General features: G+C 37.4%; 1 protein-coding gene and 1 long non-coding RNA gene across 3 annotated transcripts in view; one reads left to right on the top strand and one right to left on the bottom strand.

Annotated features, from left to right (window-relative positions):
• Positions 1-24,212, bottom strand: part of LOC108742007 (CUGBP Elav-like family member 4) — a 309,289-nt gene that overhangs the window by 272,151 nt on the left and 12,926 nt on the right. The gene's annotated exons all lie outside the window — the stretch shown is intronic.
• Positions 719-24,212, top strand: part of LOC108742009 — a 28,985-nt gene continuing 5,491 nt past the window's right edge. The window contains exons 1-2 of one of the 2 annotated variants that reach the window (XR_001938602.1): positions 719-1,281; positions 1,614-1,798. This is a non-coding gene — a long non-coding RNA (uncharacterized LOC108742009). Of the gene's footprint in view, positions 1,286-1,613; positions 1,799-24,212 lie in introns of both variants that reach the window. The other variant, XR_001938601.1, reaches the window with a different exon arrangement.

Raw genomic sequence — 24,212 nt, 5'->3', positions numbered from 1 at the left:
CGGACAAAGATAAAGGAAAACGAAAGCAACTGCTGTTGGGCATCGCGAAGCTTTACTTAACGAATTGTATGTAATATGGATTGCATGGGCTGGTGATGAATCGATCTCTAACTTAATGTGAAAAGGGAACTATAAATAAGCATTTCCTTTACAACTGTTTAACATAAAATAAACAGGAGCCAAGAAAGACCGCATGCCTCCTTTATTTTACAAAGAAAATTCTATTGATATATATATTTATGTTGTTAAAATTATCAAGGCATATTTAAATATATACAATCACTCTCTCGCAATTTCTCACACAAATTGGCAAGTAGTTTATTTAAATTTATTGCAAATGAAAACATACATTACAAATATGTAATACTTTATGTTTCATGGAACAAAATCCAGGTCCAGGTTGTATTTCATTTTGAGATGTTCCTTTCAGTCATAATGCTGGTTCTGTTGGGCCAATTTTGTTTAATTTTCTTCCGAGTCTCTTTGCATTGCCTGAAAGATGAATATGGCAAAAACAGTTATTCCAATAAAGAACTTCTGTGCAACAGATTCCTCCGGAAATTTAATCTCAATCATTTTGATTTACTACAAAGAACGCATTTCTTACAATTAATTTTAACTTTTACAAAAGCATTTGACAAGTCTATTGATAAATTTCAACGTGACAGATGTATATTATTGTCTAAAAATGACAAGATTAGTTCGGTCTACCCTTTTCTGAGTGAAGATTTAAAAGAAAAGAAATTTGATTCCTTCATTGGTAGTAGTTGTAGCAGTTCTACAGTTCAAGCCCCCATTGGTATTATTAGAAATGCTACGTGCGCATTTTCGTCATATATTCATAGATATTTATCTAATACTCTACTAGCTACGTACATGTACATGCATATAAGTATGTGTATAGGTATCTTTGAGGAGGGAAGATGGTACCTAGTATATGTGCTGATATAAAGAGAATGGTGAAATGCGAAGACGGGAGACAGATAATCCACGGGCGTCGCAATGGGTCGGGCCCTTTTTTCGTCGGTAACCGTGAAATTACCTACCGCGCCAAATTGATGCGCTCCACAGATAAAACGCGAAACCTAATAATGTACGCGACGGCGTCGTCGCTAGCGTCGTCGTCGACATCGGCGTTTCTACCGGCAAAGTCACTTATTCATACGGAGAAGTTCCACGTCTTATCTATAATGGGCTTTGCATTCAAACAAATCGCGAAACGCCGAGAGGAGTAGTTCGTTCAAACGAAAATTGGGTTGAACTGAATTGATACGATAAACAGTAAGTAAGTACGGTAGCACGGTCGGATTTGTTCCAGCAATTTTTACCAGCAACACACCACAAAGTTTTCTACAAAGATTCGTTACAAAAACGTCACATACACTGCTGATAAATAAATAATAAACTATATAAAAGTTAGACTAAAATCGTTGCCCATATTCAAACTCCCTCCCACTAAATCCCTAAAATTTATTCATTGCTTTCACGCCCTAGAGACTTGAGATCATTTACCTCTGGCAAAGCACTATCCATTTACGTATAGATAGACAATTTAGGGCTATTTAGCTCTTACAAAATTTGCACTATTTTATTTAATATTCTCTACATTATAGGAGACGCCAAGGAACTCACTCGCCTCAGGCAAATATAAGGATATTAGCAGGAATGGAGCAGAAATGCCATTATAGATGGGGTGAATGAAGCATCCGATGGGAAGATGGCTGATGCCAATAAAGCGGTGCCTCGATTTTATGGGCAGCGCTTAAGCGTCAGTTAATTGTCAGCAAGTTCCTGACAGGTAAGTTACATTGTATTTGACATATGATGTATGTGCATACATGCAGTATGGATATTCAATAGTGTGGAGGCAGTTTCTACCTCACCATTTTTCCATTGATAGCATCCTTCCACTAATTTATGTTGTGATTCTATGTGTATGATTATTTTGCCTATGTGATCCAAGGAAATCACTTGAACAAGGGCAGACGTACCCGGAATCGAATCGGTGTCCTCCCGAATGTTAAGCGACAGTCTGAACCTCTACGCCAATGGTTCCCAATTTTCCTTTTCTGACTTTTTTTGGCGGAACCCCATCTCGATAATAAAGTAAACTGATACGAATTGAATGTGAAATAAAGAAAAATATGCTGTTGTTACGATTAAGTATAGAATAGTTGCTTTTCCCAGAATTTTGCATATTTTTCATTAGATAATCAGTCCTGAGACTGGTTGGACACGCACCTCCACTCTTTCCTATTCTGAGCTAATCTTCGCATTTCCTCAAAACTAGAACAACCCACATCTTTAACTATTTGCGAACAGTAATCTAATCTAGGCCTACTTCTACTCCTCTTAACTCCTATTTCTGCCTCTAATATGTCTCTGACTAGACTTATTGACTTCCATAGAGTCATCTGTTCTTCTGCTCTTTCTATAACCTTCCCTATCCATGGTATCCCCATTATTCGCCTGTAACACCACATTTCGAACGCTTTTAACCTTTTCTTTTCCGTCGCGCCCACCGTCCAATTTTCGCAGTATCTCGCGGAACCCCTGTGACCCTTCCACGGAACACTACGGTTCCGCGGAACAATATTTTGGAATCGCTGCTCTAGGTCACGCTGATTGATCTCATACTACATACACAGTTAGTTATGACTACGTTTACCCACTTGACTGAAGTAAAACAAACTAACTTACAGTTATCGACGGTAGCTCATACCATATTTTTGATATTCGGAGTGAGTTCGTACAGACTATGTCGATTATGTGAACATAAACTCTCAATAATTCTACAGAAGCGTCAATTCGATCAACATTTCCTTATGAAACGCCTTAATTGAGACTTCCCTAACCGTATTTTACAATTTATGTGTACGAATAAGAAACTATGTTGCACTTCTGGATAATCAAATTAGTTCGATTCAAATGTTTAAGCACTGACTTTGATATAAATGGAGCAGGTCTGAGCTGACGCTTCGAACGGCGAAGTCCCGATTTATGGACTCATCGTTTATTCAAGACTGGTAGCTGGGCGTATGATGTTTGTACAAACGTGTCGCGTTTGTCATTGTATTATAGGTTCCGAATGACAGTTGCTTATCCGTTTCCAATGGAAGACAATACCGGCATGCCTGGAACTTTTCCAATTTGTAAATTGTATTTCTTTTAGCCGCCAACGCCGCACACGCTGCGTCCCCGCTTTCCAGTTCAGTCTCTCGCTTCAAGATGTACGTTTTTCTTCCGTTTGCCGCCCCTGATTGCGCCGCAACATCCAGTTAGTTAGTTAGCATGCCTGTTTTTATCCGGTCAAATGCCGTTTCTCTACTTTACCGTGATTTATGGGACAATCGGAAAACGTTTTTCTATCCAATAAACCATTTTCAACGAACATACACTTACCTAATATTACAAACTGCAGAGCAGAAATGAAACTTAGATATTCTGGTACGAGATGAACCAAAATAAACTTTGTAATTGGTAACCAGCATGTTTTCATGACGAGTAATATATAATATAATAATATTCCGACAACCGATCATCATCATAAGGTCGTCAGTCCTAAGACTGGTTGGACAGACACCTCCACTCCATCCTATCCCCTGGGCTAATCTTCGCATTTCCCTAAAACTAGAGCATCCTACATCCTTAACTATTTACGAACAGTAATTTAATCTAAGTCTACCTCTACCACTCCTAACTCCTGTTTCTGACTCTAATATGTCCCTAACTAGACCTTCATGCCTGAGGTGTCCTACCAACCTATCTCGTTTATTTTTTATTGACTTCTATAAAGTCCTCTTTCTCCTATTCTTTCTAATACCTCTTCATTTCTAACCTTCTCTATCCAAGTTATCCTCATCATTCGCCTCTAACAACGCATTTCGAACGCTTCTAACCTTTTCATTTCGGCCGCGCCCACCGTCCATGTTTCGCACCCGTACAGCTCCGCGCTCCAAACATACACCTTTAACAAGCTTTTTCGAATTTTTAAATTTATCGTTTGCGAGCATATAAGTGACTTGTCTTTATTTAAGGCAATTCGACCGTACGCTATCCTCTGTTTTATATTCCTACTACTCCTCGCGTCCTGACTTATCTGTACTTCCTAGATACCTAAAATCAGTCGCTTCTTCTAATTTTTCGACTCCCATCTTTACATTCGCCTCCTTCCTACTTTTTCTTCTACATACCGTACCATACAAAAAAACAGTTTGACAGAATTCGAACTTGCGCACTCCGGCTTGGTAGACTTATGTTCTATTGAGCTATTTCCAGAAGGTGCTATCAGAAGTGAAATTATGTTGCAACATGGAGAAATCGTATTTTCCCAGAAATGAAACCTAACTCGCCCTCAAAAACCCCAACACTGTACATGTTATCAATATCGTTGATTACGTTTAAAAACGCCAAACAAACTTCGTTTTTATATTACTGTAGGGTTATAGCTAATCAAAAGCTTATCCTAATGGATACACATCTAGTGAATGTACAACCCAAGAGGCTTTAGTTACAATTTCTGGGGGATTTTTAAATAACTAAAAAATTTGTAATTTTTCTGTAATCCTCTATGTCGCTTTGTAGTCGACGTACAATACACCAAAGTTTTTTCTCCAAGGAAACATACTTCTACCAGGTCTCTTTAAAAAAAAAAAAAGAATCGCGTTGTTGCACTGCCTGCTTCCATCACGGCCACCATTCCATTCAATCCCGGTCGTCTTTTTGTGTGGAAAGGGTTCGTTTTACAACTGGCGATGCGTTTTCCCTTTACAGTCAGTCGTATATCTAGCAGGAGCGAGTCACAATGACTGTTTATCGATTGCGGACCAAGAGAAACGACGACGATGATGTCACGACAACCCACGGTTTGTTTCATTTAAGCGGAGGTTACGCTCATGTGAACCGTAACACAAAAAGTACACGACAATGGGACGGGAGTAATTTTCAGGTGAAATGACGCTCCTAAGCACATAGTAAGGCAAGTGCATTTTATATTAAAGAACGGCCACGTATGGCTACGACACATACATTACGAATATTACATGCCAACGTCGAAATATGGTTAACAATTCTAAAGCAAGTTGATGGACAATTACTTCTCGAAATATAACCAACAAAACTGCTGTCGAAACAATATGATCGTACATTAGTGGAAGTACATTAACCGCCGCCATTGTTATAGCATATACGTTGTACTTCGTTTACTTTCTGTAGCGATGTGACCTTCAGTTTGACCGGCGCAAATTAGAAGAGAACAGCACGAGGCCAGAAAAGGAAGGAGACAACTCTCGGCCAAACTTTTAACCGGCGAGGAACATGTAATCCGTACAGTACTGCACGGAAAAATTGACCATTTTATCAACTACAATTTCATTGCTCAAATGTGCTGTTATTGGTACCATTTACCACTGAAAATATCAACGAGATGTTTATTTATATTTGAAGACATATTAAAGGCTTTAACGCTTGTTTTCGACTCGCACTGCTATCATGATTGAACAAAACTTTTGGGAGGTACTGTATGAAAATGTATATTTAATGAACAAGAGTCGAGAGTATAATGAACTTTTTTCTCCCTACCTACGATTTTTCCAACGCGCATCCAAGACAATTCAAAGGGCACAACGCTACAGAAAGTATAACTATTGCTTTTTGATGGATATCTATTTTCAAGTGTCGCCCAAAACAACCGAAGATTCAAAATTCAACCCGAAACAAATGGGTCTAAAAAGCATCATGATTGATAAAACCGCTATTTTCAATTCCACCAAGACGGTATCGAAAGCAGTGCAGTGTGATGGGGTACAATCACACTTGAGAAAACAAGTTGTGAAGTGTCGTGGAACACCCGGTAGGAACAAAATTTCTCACGCTATTTGATTAATCATCATCATCATAAGGTCATCAGTCGTAAGACTGGTTGGTCACGCGTCTTCACTCTTTCCTATGCTGAGCTAATATTCGCATTTCCCTAAGACTAGAACATTCTAACATCCTTAACTATTTGTGAACAGTTATATAATTTGGGTCCACCTCTACCCCTTTTAACTACTGTTTCTGCCTCAAATATGACCTTAAGTAGCTGTAGAAGGCAGCCAACCTATCTCACCTGGATTTCCATAGCGCCCACAGTTCTCCTACTTTTTTCTATCCACGATATTCTCATCATTCGTCTGTAACGACACATTACCAATGCTTCGAACCTTTTCTTTTCTGCTGTGCTCACTGAGCACGTTTCGCACCCCTACAAAGCCGTGTTCCTGACAAATGCTTTAACAATCCTTTTTAAATTTCTGAATTAACCTTTCGCGAGCATAGAATTGAATTATTTTTCTGAACGCAATATTTCGAAATGATAATTTTAGAACTGTTGATTGCTACAGGCTATGGCTTTTTTTCTCTCTCTCTGCAAACAATAAGTAAGAGTGAGAGAGGTGCACTAACAAATTCGGTTCTTAGGCTGCGTTGCCAGACCTAGGGAATTTAAAGTCAGCTTAGGGAAAAGAAGACTTATTTAATTCATAGTAAAATAAATTATTCATTTAAATACCTACTCATAAATAAATAATGCGTCAAACGAAATTTTTTTTCGTTTAAACATTTTTTTCTGGTCATGAGAATCTATGGAAATTTGTAAAAAAACCTTGGGAATATAAAAAAATTCATTATCCAAAAACCTTTGAACTTTTTCACTACTATTTTAGATAGATTATGGTGATTGATGAATTTCACTGTAACTCTACAATCTCCTTATCCATCTGGTGAAATACACACAAATAACGTATATTGTGATATAAACTCCGACCGCTTAATATTAAATTAGATTCAGGCCATCCAGTCAAGTATTTCTGCATTCTAATGTGCATAACGGTCGATGTCGAGGACGGCGCTCATTGAGGAGGTCTTTGGAGAGTTGATGGAAACAGCCGCGATGTCTTTCTGCTAATCTTATTTAACTTCAAACCGTGTCCTTTGCTCCACATTGTGTGAAGATGTCCTGGTCACGAACTCAATTTCTCTCTGAATAGTAATGAACCAAGTTCGGCTAGAGAAGAGGACCTCGCAGACGTTCCACACTCGCATCGACATTTAAATTACTGTCCTAATCTTACTATGCTCTTGATTAAAATTCACAGAAATACTGAATTTGTATGCTGCAATTACTTATACTGTACGTACTTGTACTGACCTCCATTTCTTGAATCTAATACACATTCTGGAAGAAACCGAGCAGAACGGAATCTCGTTTGGTTAGGTACATTATCGGGATACATTACCTCAAATTTTATAAAAGCATTTCAATTCACAGTAAGAGTTTATATTAGCGCAAAGGAAGTGTCATAACGGAAAGAGAAATAGAAAGTAAATTTTTGCGGAAGCGGAAACGGAAACGAAAGTGTCATGATTTTCGGTGACTAATGCACTGGCATTTTAGCGAATATTTTGTTACAAATTTTGTATTCAGCAGCTGCATCGTTAATATCAATAATTATAATAATCCCAAGTGGAACTTCTTATGGGTTTCAAATTTTCCGGCTATAACGTTGCATTGACGCTAGTACTTCATAACCATAAGTGGTCGATAATAATACGTTCATAATGTTAAAGAGCAGCTTTGCTACGAGCAATTCCATTTAAATTGTGTTCTGAAAACGGCCAAGTTCGGCCAACAAGTTTCAATAAGCTTCCGTTATAAAGATGCGGAACCAAATGCAGAAGCGGATGTGAAAATGTATGCGGAACTTCTGTAACTGCGGAAGTACAACACTAGTTTATACTTAATTAAATCCACAGTTTTTCTCTTTTAAAAGAAAGTATCAGCAATTTGCAACAGTTCCAAAAATATTCGCCTCGAACCGATAGAGAAAACGTGTAATCATTTCGATCCTTTTTGCGATGTTTGTAACAATTCACATTGAAATTCTGCGCGCAAACATCGACGCAATTTATAATCTTGAAAAATGGACAACGTTCGAAACAGTAAATTGAATTTCGTAATACATTCAACTCATTCTTGACTGCTTCTTTTTGTGCAACGGTGTCGATGTTGACGGGATCTTAAAGCGTAGCTAGATGAAGATATATCGCGTCTTTTTGCACTTTATGACCAAGCAAAATCTGCCACTTGCTTTTTGAGAAATAAAATCAATCCCTTCGTCATTATATAGCTCACGTTTTACCCATAAACAGCGCATTGCAAAAATACTGCAGATAAATTAATGCTAAATATTAAAGGATCGGTAAACAATTAATGTTTGATTAATCACATCTGTATAAGAGAAGTATAATCGAAATCAAATTCTTGATAGGTAACAGCTCGCTACTGAACGTAATATGCTTTTGGATTGATATGATATGTAGCAGGCAAACATGCTTCATGTTGTTGATACTCTCACACAATTCTCGTTCGTATTTTTGATAAATTATTATTCACACAACTTATTGCCACTCATCATCATCATAAGGTCATCAGTCCTAAGACTGGTTCGACACGCACCTCCACTCTTTCCTATCCTGAGCTAAACTTCGCATTTCCCTAAAACTAGAACAGCCCACATCCTTAACTAGTAATCTAATCTAGGTCTACCTCTACTCCTCCTAACTACTGTTTCTGCCTCTAATATGCCTCTGACTAGACCATGCCTGAGAAGGTGTCCTACCAACCTATCTCGCCTATTTTTTATTGACTTCCACAGAGTCCTCTGTTCTCCTATTCTTTCCAATACCTCTTCATTAAATTTTCTAATTTCCCTACCTGCCTCATTGACCTAACATTCCACGCTCCGACTCGTGAAACATTGCACCTATCCCTATTGCACTTATTGATGACATCCCCCGAAGTAGTCCCCGCCCGGACATCCGAATGGGGGACTAGTTTACGTCCGGAGTGCTTTACCCCAGAGGACGCCATCATTTAATATAATTTGTACGTTGTACTCGGGATCATAATGTGGTGGTTTCCCGTTGCCTTCCACATCGCAGTATTGTGCATCAGAGTGCCATACCGATCCTCGTGATCTCTGCCACCCTGAGTACTGAAAGAGCTGCTGCCCTCTTTCAGGGACTTGTCTTAGTCTGGCTTCTCTTTAAGAACCCCTCCATTATGGTTGAACCTATGGTCCGGCTCCCTAAATCATCCAAACTCGCAAGCCGATCCACCCACTCTAGTTTGTACCAGAGTTTCGTCAAGGTTCAAGTCCCGTCGGATCGGTTATTGCCACTACTTGAGATTTATTGAAGTAAAGATAAACGGATAAAGCTCGGTTTCTTTATTTTAGTAAAATTTCTATTTACTCATAATTAGTAGTATTGCAACAGACCTCTGCTTCCGTATACATTTTCACAATTCTTATTTCTCATCTTTTTGAAAATCAATATATCGCTCGTTGCAAAGTTGCATGTTGGGCAGATTGTGAACGTGTCATTACCAAGTGTTTAAAATGTTGTTAATAATAATATTGTCCCTGTGCAAATTTTATTATAGTTTAGGGCTTAAATATACTTCCTACTGTTTCGTATGTTGATATTCTTCAAATCTTATTCTCTTATTGGTGTCCTACTTTAATCTAAAAACGTTTAGGACTATCATCTCCCCTTTAGCAATTTTCCTAATAATTTTATTTCCAAAATACTAACACAGTTATAGCGTTTATTTATTTTGTACAGTGTTTGCTCAGTGGTGTAAATTTTGAGTAAAAAATTCAATTTTGAACCCAAGAAAAAGTTCCATTTGGTTTTATTTTGTTGATATTGTCAACGCAGAGTCACCTTTACATTATTACACTTCCGCTTCCGCGTCCGCTGCTATTTCAATTTCTGCTTCCGAAAAAAATTACTATTTACTTCCATTTCCGTTGCGTCACTAATAATTAGCTACAAAACTTATCGTATATTAGTAGCATTAAACCTGTTCACGTCAAAGGTCATAATATAATTCCATTGATGTAGGAAATATTGTGGCTTTAACAGTGGATATAGGATATAAAAGCATGCTGAATTATTGAATAGCGTTGTGCAGTCGCATTCGAAATTCATAATCCTCTCAACAGATATACTACCTACGTTACTGATGAGAGATTCACACTTCATTTTGCCAATGTTGCTGATGCATTTCTACAGCTATATGTGTGGTGGACGAGTAGAAAACCCAGTCGAAACGTATACCTACTCTGGAAAATATTTCTCAAATTATTTTACCGTAAAGTAACGTATTAAAATTTATGCGACCGTCTACTCTAAGATTATAAATTTCACAATAAATCAACCGATTTCTAAGACTGACAATTGACAATTGTTAGATGTATTTGTTACAAAATTACATATTTTACTGAGAAATCTACGTTAGGTACATCTGCTAAATGAATCCTCCGTTATTATTATTACAGACGTGTTAGTTCGAAGGGAGCTTTAAAGTATGAAGAAAAAGTGCTAAATTTAAAAGACAACATGTTATTAAAAGAATGTATAAAAGTTAAGGCGGATAATATATCGAATATTCAAACCGAAGAAAATAAAAAAACAAGGGAAAGATGGAAAAAAAAAACAGAAGTGTATGGAAGGAACTGGAAAGTTTAACTAAAGACAATAATATGCAGAAAAGATTTGGAAAAATTAGAAGCTTAAAATTCGCATAAGAATAGAGAAAATATGAAAAAAGGGAAGAAAAACCAATTAACTGAAAGACGAATGAGCAAAGAGTAAAAACGAATTAGTTTTAACAGCAAGATTTAGACTGGGAAGTGAGAATATCACGGCACTAGGAAGAAGATGAGAAGAAAATATGTAGGCTGTGTAAACTGGAACCAGAGACATTCGAAACGCATTTCTGAGAGATGTGGAATACCAAGAAATGGTACAAAAAAATGAGAAATACAAATTGAATGAAGGGATGGTCTAAAAAGGACTAAACAGGAATATTATGGAGAAGGAAAATAGCAGAAAAGCGAGAAAAATATTTAGTTCGCTAAATGCAAATACACCTTGTATATATAAGAAAGTAATGTTTTTAACAAAGTCATCTATTTATCTATAAATTCAAAGTTATGAAAAGAACATAAAATATGCATGCTAATTTTCTTTTACAGTTCAAATGGTATCCTATTTTATTTAAATTGTTTCACCCCGCTCCCTCCTGTAATACAATTTGAACTGCTGAAAACAAAAAAGCACCATATAAACTGCTATCTTGATTATTTTATTCCACTGAGGGTAGTTAGCCGTAGTAGAGAGTACCCGACAGAAAGCATTTGAGATAATACGAAAAGAAAATGAAAAAAAAAAAAGAGTAGAAGAACTTTGTTATCAGTTCACCGTCATCAGTTTTCATTACTTCGTACAATGTGAACTTATACTCGGTGTCTCCGCTCGATGAGGGATCAAGACGGCGCCGATCTCTGATCGCAGTTGTCTTGATGTCGCAACGATGATGCTCATTCTCTTCTGGCATCGTCGTAACAGAGGTGCCGAAAAGATCGAGCAAACTGCGCGCAGAGATAGTCCTTTGTCTCCATGACACGGTCACCTTTTGCCCTTCACGTTCCCTCTTTTACCGATCGTGTTTTCGCAAGTGATGCACGTAACCAACCGAAAGGTCTTTATCAACATCTTTCCCGGACAAGGTCAACCAATGCTATTGATTCAGGAGTCATTCGGAAAATGGGGAATGTGATTACAACAACTGATAGCAGATGTCAGACCCTTCAAAAAATTAACAGACGATAATTATCAAAAAATAATTTGAAAAATGAGGAAAGGCGTATTTTTGTCAAAAAGAATATCCCATAACAGAAATAAATCAACAATCGCATAACTTAAGTCAACGTTTAATATACTTCGTTTATTTACTGTAGCGATGTGACCTTCAGTTTGAGCGGCGCAAAGTAGAAAAGAAGAGCACTAGGTCAGAAAAGGAAGGAAACTACTGTCGGCCAAACTCTTAACCGGTGAGGAGCGTGTAATCTGTACAGTACTGCACGGAAAAATTGACCACTTTATCCACTACAATTGCATTGCTCAAATGTGCTGTTGTTGGTACCATTTACTACTAAAAATATCAACGAGATGTTTATTTATATCTGAAGATATATTAAAGGCTTTAACGCTTGTTTTCGACTCGCACTACTATTCATGATCGAACAAAACTTTTGGCAGGTACTGTATGAAAAAGTATGTTTAATGAATAAAAGTCGACAGTATAATGAGTTTTTTCTGCCTATCTACGATTTTGCCAGCGCGCATCCAAGACATTGGAAGGGGCACATCGCTAGAGAAAGTAAATGAAGTATACTTACATAAATTTTTTAAATGCTACAATTATCGGCAAAAGTCACCACACATTTACTGCTGCAGGAGTCCAAATATGTAATTGTTTAAATTTCATTTTGACGCTCTTAAACTTTACAATGAAAATTACAGAAAAAATGGTTTTGTTTGATCAAAAATTTTAACATCAGCATTAAGTCCTATGTAATCATTGTTACATCAAAACAAATAATGTAAAAAACATGAGGACAACCGATAGATTTCCTTCTACTTTTCTTCTTAGAGGACATAAGTAGGGAACGTTATTAGATTGGGATTAATTTAGGATACTTGAGAGAGATAGCAGTAGCCATATTACCGCATCAGTGATAGCGGCAACGTTGGCGGTTCTCTCCCTTAATAACGCCAGTTTAATTATGAGCGGACGATCAAAGGGCTTCCTCTGTGACTTGAGCCAAAATAAATCCCTTCCGACAAAGTTTGGCCAAATGCAATTTGGTCGGGGAGAAAATAACACTAACGACCTTTATTACTTCAATAGTTTGTTCGATTAAAAGCTTACTGTGGTACTTCCCCGACGGTACTGTTACCGTATTTCTTTGTTGTAGTAACGATAAAGATATATTTGGACCGAGTCCGTTTTGAAAAAATCATACAAGAAAGATTCATAGCAGAGATTTAAAAAGATATCGAAAAAGGTTTTACACACGACACGGCTTAATTAGAAACCCTACAAACGGGGGTTAAGAGGTGCAGAGGTAAACCTAGATTAGATTTCTGTTCGCAAATAGTTAAGGATGTGGGATGTTCTAGGTGCGTGTCCAACCAGTGTTAGGACTGACGAACTTATGATACTGATTGTAATATGCCTATAATTAATACATATAAATAAATACTGACATGTATGTATTTACATTTAGTTTTGCACCCACTACTACCCAGCGCAAGAGAACGTGAAGTCCTTCGCAGTGTTTTTCCTGAAACCCAATGAAGGGAATTGTGATTTTCAACTAGCTCTACTGGAAAAGAGAATCAGTTGTATTCTTACAGGCTTATTGATAGTGCATTGGAATGTACGTTGCAGTATAACACTATCTTTAGATTAGTTAATTGGTAATTGTCCACTGTTCAAGCAGTAATTTTAGATAACTACGATTACGAACTGCGGTCTTATTTACCTACATTTGTTAAAATTAATTGTATGTATTTGCACATGGTGCAGCATGTGGTCATTGTACAACCGGCAAGCGAGATGAATGCCTAATGTCTAATGCCTCTATTTCCTTAGCTATTACGAGGGTGGATTGATAAGTTTCCGGCCTGACCAAGAAAAACAAGGTTTTTAAAAATTTTTTTTTTTTATTTCTCAACATAATCTCCTCCAAGGCTGATACATTTCTCATAGCGGTGTTCCAGTCTATTAATGCCATCTCTATAGACTGATTCGTCAAGCTCCTCAAAATAACCATTTACAGCTTCGATTACTTCTTCATTGTCCGCAAATCTCTTACCGCCAAGCCATTTTTTGAGATTAGGGAACAGAAAATAGTCACTCGGGGCTAGGTCTGGAGAGTAAGGAGGGTGCGGCATCAATTCAAACTTTAGATCGTTGATTTTAGCCGTCGCAACGATTGACGTGTGCGCTGGTGCGTTATCGTGATGAAACAAGATTTTTTTCTTCGCCAGATGAGGTCGTTTAATTTTCACCTCGTGGCTCAAACGTTGCAATAAGTCTGCGTAGTATTGACCAGTGATAGTATTACCCTTTGCAAGGTAATCAATGTATATAATACCTCTTGCATCCCAAAAAACAGTAGCCATAACCTTGTTCGCCGAAAAAATTGTTTTTGCCTTCTTTGGAGTTGGTTCCCCTGGTCCAATCCACTGTTTAGACTGTTCTTTGGTTTCAGGAGTGTAGTGGTGGACCCACGTTTCGTCAACGGTTACGAATCGACGCAAAAATTCGCTTGGATTACGCTTATACAATGACAAATTTGCGGTAGAAATGTTTTTTCGAATCAATTTTTGGTCGACTGTTAGCAAACGCGGCACCCATCTTGCACAGAGCTTTTCCATATGCAAATGTTGGTGCAAAATATGTTGCACACGTTCATATGACATCTTACAGGTCTCAGCTATCTCACGCACTTTCAATCTGCGGTCTCCCAGCACTATTTGATGAATTTTTTCGATCATATCTGGAGTTGTGACCTCAACGGGGCGTCCTGAGCGAGGCCCATCAGAGGTGCTCACACGACCCTTTTTAAACTCGGAAACCCACTGCTTAACGGTTGAATATGACGGGGAGGATGTCCCCAGTGTTGAGTCCATCTCTTTTTTAATTTCCTTCGGCGTTAACCCCTTCAAATAAAAGTATTTGATGACAGCACGATTTTCCTGCTTTTCCATTTTTACGAAAACCACAGAGGCGTCTTGTTCAGCGTGCTGTCAAACCTACACTAGCAAGGAGATCGGGCTGAAACTATAGCTACAAGCTATCCAAGGATGGTACTATAGAATGTCACCTCAAGGTAGGCCTAGTGGCGTCATCTCTTGGTTAGGCCGGAAACTTATCAATCCACCCTCGTAGTTTAGCGTCGAAACGATCTCAAGAAAAATGATTCGAATGCCTCAGAATGTCACGGATCTATTAGTGCACTAAAACTTCCCTGGGACTCGAATGAAGCGATGTGCTTACCGTAAAAAATTGCACCAACTTCTTCGGGTAAATTGCACAATTATAAATGGTATTACAGCTTCGTATATGCGTTACTTATTGTGAAGAGACATTGTTACGACTTTTTGTCTGATCGTGAAATAGGAAGAAACGGTTGTAAAAATGAAAGATAGAAAAGTTAAAACTGTAAAAGAAAGACAACATTGTACCAAAACAAAAAAATAAACAGATAGATTTAATAAAGCATTTAATACTTGTCAGAAGGATGTATTCGAAATGCATTTTCCTTTAGCGGTAGTGAGATCGGTTATCGTCATTTAATCAGAACAGGGAAGTTCTCTTTATCACCATTTATGGCTTCTTAAAACTAGTTAAATGACTCCGATTCCATTTTATGTTCTATTCGATTTCTAATATATTCGAAATGGCTCTGGTTCATTTGTAATAACTGTTTATGTCGCCGTACGCTGCTGGCTTCGCGATCCAAATCCGAAGGGAGAAATGGCCGAAAGGCTGTTACATTTATAAAGCATTGCAGTTACGATAACGAATGGTTCGGTGCGGAAGTTTGCCAACTCTAAAAACTTTGTATACGGATTTAATAGTTTCTCGAACAGATAAAAATGCTTCGGAAGCCAGGGAACTCTTTTCTCTGATTCCCAGATACGACCATAAAACTTTACAATCATTGTTATGACGCGGACTATAAGTGTATTCATATTTCAAAGGGCGGAGCAAAATGAATGTTCATTTGGCCTAAGTTGCCCGGTTTTTGCCCGTAAGCCAACGGTCGCGACCATTAAGTTCAAAGTCCTTGCTCTTCTTTTTCTTATTTTCCTTTAAATAAAACTGCAATCAAAAACTTCCTGAAAACGTGAAACTTCATCCAAATGGTACATTTTGGCAAATTCTTACAAACGGACTGACGCTAATTCGCACGTTGGTTAATTAAATAAAGAATATCAGGAACCACCCGATGTGAATGAAGATTTCAAGATTAAGTTGTTCTGTTCTAACAATATTAATAATATGTAAAATTATCGAAAAAGAAAAAATAGGAGAACAGAGGACTCTATGAAAGTTAATAAAAAATAAGGGAGATAGGTTGTTAGGACACCTTCTCAGGCATGAAGGTCTAGTCAGAGACATGTTAGAGACCGAAAAAGGAGTTAAGAGGAGTAGAGGTAGATTTAGATTGGATTCATCATCATAAGGTCGTCTGTCAGTCAGACTGGTTAGACACGCACCTGAACTCCTTCTTATCCTGAGCTAATCTTCGCATTTCCCTAAAACTGGAACAACGCATATCGTTAAATATTTTCAAACAGTAATCATTGGATTAAGGATGAAAAGATGTTCTAGTATTGTGTAAATGCGAATATTAGCCCAACATAAGGAGTGGAGGTGCGTGTCCAACCAGTCTTAGGACTGACGACCTTATAATGATTAGGAAGAGCAAACAATGTTCTTATATTTAACTCTCATTTAGGTAGGTACTCAACACTTGTAAAATAGACCATAAAACAAGTATTAAGGGAATTGTAGGAAAGTTACTTATTCGGCATTTATTTACTATTTGGGCTAACTAAATATTAATGACATATATGTAGAATGAAACCAAAGAGGGCCGTTATAAGAGGGCTTTTAAGTTAAAGTCGGTGGTGAAGTGGCAGTCGGCGTGTAAGGATGTGTAAAGCGCCTTAAGGGTAGTTGGTTACTCTAGTGAGAGTAAGATGCCGTAAGGGCAGTGGTTACTCTGGTGAGAGAGTAAGATGCCGTAAGGGCAGTGGTTACTCTGGTGAGAGAGTAAGGTGCCGTAAGGGCAGTTAATGTTTGATAATATTGAGAAAGTTGGTTATTGTGCACATATTATGTATTATAAGTGTTGTTGTTGTTGTTATTGTTGAAATGTAAGGCCTGTAGAAGTGTAAGGCAAACGGCCGACTTGTTGGATGTGCCTTTAGGTGGAGTGTAAATCCTGTGCGTCAGGTAGTCCACTGCAGATCTAGCTAGATATGCCTGGAGTGGCAGTGCACCTGTGGGTGACGTGTTAATGAGTAGAAGTCCACTCCTTGACCTGCCGTATACAGCAGTGGCCTGAGTGTCGGTAAAGCTGCGGTGATAACGGCACAAGGGCGTCCAGTAGAGGGATAAGTCTCTACACATAGCTTGCCAATGCAAAGATAAGCATTGGAAGCGATCTATGCATTAGGCCAATGCATAGAATGCCTGGTTATTTAGCTGGGGCCTAGGTGTGGCAAACACCTATTGTTTTAGACAGTCTACAATCGTCATCAGGGATTCTTCGTTGGACACAACTACATCACCGAGTTCGACTACCTTGGGACATCGCAAGGGCGGCCCCGATTGGGGCGTCGGCCCGCGTAAGTGTTTAAACTGTCTATCGCATTCTATTGTTCTAATTGAGGGTTTTGTTTATTTCCTTACATGTTTTACATTCATTGCCGCATACCACTTCGCAAGATGTAACTCTCGAGGGGAACCCACTGGTTGCTATGTAAAACTGGTAGGAGGAAATAGCTGTGAGGCTATTGGTATATATATGTATATATATACATAGTAGGTGAAAAATATCATCATCCATAACAATAATAAAAATCGCTCCTACAGAATTGAATTTTATAAAACACCTACATTTATACTGACACACCTTCATTCAGAAATTTTGCAGAAACCTACTAATTGCTCTCTCGAATTGACAATTATGAATGATCATTTTGTTAATTAGTGGATAAAACAGTGTTCAACTTTCAGAATATATTACGTTCTAACTTCCGATGGCTGTAGGATTTATGGAGTTGTTAATGTTAAGAGATAATTATTACACTTGGGTACTAAACGAAACACTTCAACGTTCTTTGACATTAATTAGTGAGTTTGTTTGCAAAGCTTATTAACACGCGGCTTACTTCTACCTCTACGTATATTTGAGAATTCGGAGTTAGACGGTCCATGGAGAAATTCAGAGGTCAATAATCTGTTGCACGAAATCACTAGGTACATTACGAACTCGGATGTTCATGTATAGATCACAATTTCAATGTCGATCATATTTTTTATGATTTCAAGCACAATATCCGAAATTACTTTAAGGATGTGTTTGGGAGGTATGTCAAAATGCTACGAGACAAATAAAAATTTGGAAGAACGTTTCTCATTCAATTCTAAAACTCCTGTACAAATTACAAATCAATTCACTAAACCGTTAAAAAATTATTGAAATTTTAAGAAATTGTACTTTTACACGTCATTTTATGGAGATTCGTTAACCGAATNTAAAGATTGAAACTAAATAGTTTTTTGTTTCGAAGTTGAAATCAAGGCATATTCACTGCTAAAAGTCTGTTAAAATTGTTCCGTATTCGTTATTTCTTATTAACATATTAAAAAGTTTTACGATCATTACTAATAAAGATTCAAACTAAATAGTTTTTTGTTTCGAAGTTGAAATCAAGGCATATTCACTGCTAAAAGTCTGTTAAAATTGTTCCGTATTCGTTATTTCTTATTAACATATTAAAAAGTTTTACGATCATTACTAATAAAGATTCAAACTAAATAGTTTTTTGTTTCGAAGTTGAAATCAAGGCATATTCACTGCTAAAAGTCTGTTAAAATTGTTCCGTATTCGTTATTTCTTATTTTATTCAAAGTTTTTGGTCAAATTCCAAATTTTCTCTCAAACCATATACTTTCCTTTTAGTATAGATAGTATTTATTTACCTCATGATATGCTGCAAAATCTAATTAATCACGAATTTCTAATTTTATGTACTCTCCGATTGTACCTCCCAAACATCCTTAACCATATGCTTCGTTTTATTCTATTTTTCTATTCGAATAAACCTACACATCGTAAACGAGAAACTAAGAAGTATTTCGATTAGTTTAACTCATCCTGTCCACAATATTTTGTATAAACTCTCACTTGCATATACAATACATATACAAATCGAATGAAAAATGGACGCATAAACTATGATAAAGAAACGAGTGCGATAAAATTAAGATAAATGAGACGTTTCCTTGTTCCGTCGTATAATAATAAGAGTACAAAAGTTATCAGTTAATTTAGTGGTATGAGAACTTAAATGGCGACGTTGCCAGACTATTGTGTGCCGTAGTCCGTCGTAATTTAATCGTCTTCTACATGTTGGGGCTAAAGTGGAAGGTCTGTTCTTCACGTGACGCCCAACGTCTTGGCGGCAGTTGTTGTATCCCGGAGGGCCGTCGCTACTTCCGACGACGAGTAATACTTCGTTCTCGACGCCTCCGTCGGAAAATCGTTTCGCAACCTTTTAATCCAATTAAGTGTGTTGCTAGGGAGATAAGACTTGATAAAATCCAGTTTGAAATTCTCCGGATTATCAGCGTGCACAGACGTTTGCATTAGGACCAAGTTTCCGAATTGTTTTGGAGCAGTATCAAGTTTTAATCTCTGCTTAAGCGCTGGCCTAACTGCGCCGACACAACTTCTGAGTTTAGATTAGACATCGACGTGGTCGACTCTTCGATAATACTCGTGAAACATTTCTGCCCTTTGTCCAAAATTTGGAAATGTACAACAAACAGGAACTAAAAGAAATCCTCAAACTTGGTATAAAGATTTTTTCAATATTGTTTACACCTAAGTAACTCAATAAGGATATCAACATCCATTCCATGTCATTAGACATACCTACATCTAAGAGAGGAAGAGTTACGCATAAATTCCATAAAGAGAAGCAAGAGTTCTCAATGGGTACAAGGTGAACCCGTCCAAAAAAGATGCAACTGGAAGTGTTTGAGATATGGATGACGAAAATAGAATGGATAGATACAATTGGACATGAGGCGGTAAGAAAGAGGAGGAGAACGAAGGGCCTTACGAAACTTATCAAACAAAAGAAGAGACAGGATGATAGGGCACCTTTTAATTTATGAAGGATTAGATAACAAACTCATTACAAGCACAAATTGAAGTAAAGAGGGGGAGAAATCCTAGACTGCAAATAGTCAAAGATTCCTTAGTTTTAAGGAAATTAAAGGAGTTGAAATGAATCAAGAGGACTGGCGGTCCTACCTATAGACTCTTTAGTGACTCATTTTTGTTTCCTGTGAGCTCGATAAGGCTCATAATGAAAGCAAGTTTATCAAAAAGTACTTACACGTAGTACCCACATCAAAAACTCAGTGCCTATTAGTATTACAAAAGTAATCATTCTCATGATAACCTGGTTACGACCATGTATTTTTCTTCCGTGATAAGAGCGCACGAAAAGTTATTGTCAAAGTATACACGGCACGCGTGAAACAACAACAGCTGGCAACTCAGCACCTGGCTGAAACGGGGAAAGTTGGTCCCCTTGCGTTTTCGATCGTTCGTCCCGGTTGCTGTCGACGCCGCCAAAAAATTAAAGCACCACTGGGAGATGATGTTTCGATGTGACCATTAGGACCCACCAATGATGCTAAATAATTCACCCCACAATGGCAGAAAGCCTCGCGTAAAAGGGAAAGGCTTGTACACTAGTGACGTTAACGATTTTAGTTTCCTTTGTTACTCTGTAGGTAAACGTTTTTAAAATGAGATGTGAAAATCGAAAGCTTTTTTGTATCTATAGTAGTTTTAGAAGTAAATCAAAAAGAGCAATGTAATTTTTTTTAATTTTGAAGTCCTTTATTGATTACTAATGACCCGCCCCAGCTTCGCACGGGTGCAATGTTGATAATAAATATATTTTTGTTTTGTTTAGATTATTATCGAAAAGGGGAGATCTTCAAAAGATACCCCCTGAACATACTAAATATACTACAGAATGTCTTTATATACAACATTCACAGTTTTTTTGTAAATAGACAATACAAACCGGCCTCCCGGCCGCTACCGCCGCAACCGCTATGTCCCTGCATTTTAAATCTGTAATATCTTCGAATATATTCATTTATATTACATGCTGTAAAGGGCCATGTTGATCTATATTAAATGCACAATGTATTTAAGGTACTTAATTGGATAAGAATTAATGCTGTATTGTCTACAATCGCTTCGTAAATGAGTCATTATTTCTCATAAAAAGTAAAGGATAAAAATGGTTATTGTGGGTTATTCCTAAGAGATAGACATATCCCATCCCGGACTTTTTTGTAGACCCTTTCAAGATGTACAATATTGTAGTACATTATTTTGATCTATCTCGTAGGGTTCAGCCAGCGTTTGCAATGTAAGCGCAAAAAATGTGTTTATTTACGACATCACTTTAGAAACCTCTAAAATTATCAGTGTTTACCTAGTATATTATGCATATATTATACATATAAACCTTCCTCTTGGATCACTCTATCTTTAAAAAATAAACCGCATCAAAATCCGTTGCGTAATTTTAAAGATTTAAGCATACATAGCGACAGACAGCGGGAAAGCGACTTTGTTTTATACTATGTAGTGATGTAATCTCCACGGACGTTTCGCCATTCAACTAAGACTTTATCAAGTCGATTACTTATGTAGTTAATTAGCCTTACACAAACGTAGACGAAAACGATGACCTAGATGACGTCAACGACCGTAACTATGTCTTATATCTTGTAAGTAAGAGTGGTCGGGGGGAAGATGGATTATACGCATGCGCTAGAGATGTTTCTACTTCTGCCTCAGCGTAAAATAAGCGACAGCTACGTATTATTTAAGAGGTCTACCTTACGCTGTCTCCACATGGAATAGTTGTTTGGATCTTTTTCATTATTTCAAAATTCTAAGTCAACGCTGGGAAGCACCTACCCTTAGGGTTTGATGAAAGTCAGTGAGACGATAGATTAGCAACAAACTGGCTCTAGAATAACTCTGTTTTTTCATTTCGAGATGGAGAACCATACAAAGCAACGTTAGGTATAGAGTGATAAATAAACGAATGAAGAGGTGGTTTCATCCTAAAACAAAGTCTTTTCATGTGAGAGGTCGAAATAACAACGAGAAAAAACGAAGTTTCAAACTAAACAGCAAACAAGTTAAGGATCCTTTAACGAGCTGAGAATAAATAGAATTTCGTATAAACGCTCTCGTCGTGTTCCAAATTAAACAGGCATTGTCAGGAACTCATAACAATCAAGTTTACGTAATAAAACGAAGATGGTACGGTTAACATTAGGGCCTATTACATCTTAATTTTATCGAATGCGAAAGTAAATAAACAAAACTCGTCTTCACCTATTCCGAGTACAAATGTGCAAATAAATACAGATAAATTGCTTTTTGTGAAACGTTATTTATTTTTGAAACAATTTTTTGAAAATTTTAGCCAATTATCCTATCGAAAAACAATCAACGTATACGTGCATTTGTATGGGTGTCTATAAAGTTTGTTATTGCAAATGGTACTCGGCGTTCCAGAAAATATCCCTGAAGTCACAACTTCATTCGTTCAGCGGTCGTAGAAAAGTTTCGTTCACATGCTTTCCCACGGCCGCTGCTGTTTGACAAAATAAGAAACATTCCGACAATGTGAACTGCAGTGTTGCGGTTTTATCGTGGTTGATACGTTTTCTTTCGAACGCGAAAAGATAAACATTTTTGCGGCTCGAAACTTTCCTTTCAAAATGAACGAAGAAAACCTGCCGGAAAGCGTTTTCCGGCTGGCGTGTAACCCCGTTGCGCGCGGACTTTACACGGCTCAGTTTTGTGCCTGACAGTTCCTAATATGACTTTTTGTTATTGTTGGCGGCGGAACGCTGCCTCGTCTGCGCCCCCGCCGCCTCCTTTCTATTCATTCCTTCTGCGCCCACCACCAAGAAACATATCGCAAACTAAGATTTCTATGCTGTCGCACGCCCGAGCCAAGAATCATAATGGAAAAGTTTGAGAAAAATTCACTCTATTTGAAGTTGAAGCAACGTATCAGTTCTAACATTTAAAAATCGATGAATTATTATCTATTATTAAACAAAAATTTCTTTATGAATAAACATATTTCTCTGACTATGACCGAATATTGACATTTGTCTTGTGTTCTCTACGTTCCGAACCCCCAGCTCTTATCTGCGCATTTTTGGCGCGCATATAGCTGCATACTGCTGTTATATCAGCAGAGTTCGTTACTTAGATTTTCCAGTCAAAGTAACGTGCTCGCGCATGCTAAAAGTTAATAAATATTATTATTGTTGATGCTACAACATATAATTTATTAATTTTGAGCATGCGCACTCCTTGAAACAGTTATTCCGCATACACGAGCACATGACTCTCAGTGGAAAATCTCAGTAACGAACACGGCCATCAACGATTTCTCAAGCATGCGCAGCAAAGACATAGTGTCTCCAAAGAGAGAGAGAGAATAAATATAGTCAGCACTGTAATGGCCAGAGGATGCTTTCCTATATCAACTGGCCATGAAGGAGTATTACATATATGGTTTCAACTGGAATACATCAAAATATGTATTCGCAAAATTAACAATTCCCATTACCTACATGACAACAATCTGGATACCGAGATACGAGGCGTTAGTGATTTACATACATTAATTAGACATTTAAATACTCTGATGATTTTAGAAAGTACTACATATCATCAGAGGACATAGCTGCACAAATTTTCATTAAAATACCTACAACTATCAAAAACAAAGAGGTCGACTATATATTCTAATTTACTGAAATCTGTAATATCTTCGAATATATTCATTTATATTACATGCTGTAAAGGACCATGTTGATCTATATTAAATGCACAATGTATTTAAGGTACTTAATTGGATAAGAATTAATGCTGTATTGTCTACAATCGCTTCGTAAATGAGTCATTATTTCTCATAAAAAGTAAAGGATAAAAATGGTTATTGTGGGTTATTCCTAAGAGATAGACATATCCCATCCCGGACTTTTTTGTAGACCCTTTCAAGATGTACAATATTGTAGTACATTATTTTGATCTATCTCGTAGGGTTCAGCCAGCGTTTGCAATGTAAGCGCAAAAAATGTGTTTATTTACGACATCACTTTAGAAACCTCTAAAATTATCAGTGTTTACCTAGTATATTATGCATATATTATACATATAAACCTTCCTCTTGGATCACTCTATCTTTAAAAAATAAACCGCATCAAAATCCGTTGCGTAATTTTAAAGATTTAAGCATACATAGCGACAGACAGCGGGAAAGCGACTTTGTTTTATACTATGTAGTGATGTAATCTCCACGGACGTTTCGCCATTCAACTAAGACTTTATCAAGTCGATTACTTATGTAGTTAATTAGCCTTACACAAACGTAGACGA

The sequence above is a fragment of the Agrilus planipennis genome, unplaced genomic scaffold (assembly GCF_000699045.2).
Source record: "Agrilus planipennis isolate EAB-ADULT unplaced genomic scaffold, Apla_2.0 scaffold254, whole genome shotgun sequence".
NCBI lineage: Eukaryota > Metazoa > Arthropoda > Insecta > Coleoptera > Buprestidae > Agrilus > Agrilus planipennis.
Note: the sequence above shows the minus strand (reverse complement) of the source record. Positions and strands in the feature narration are given on the sequence as shown.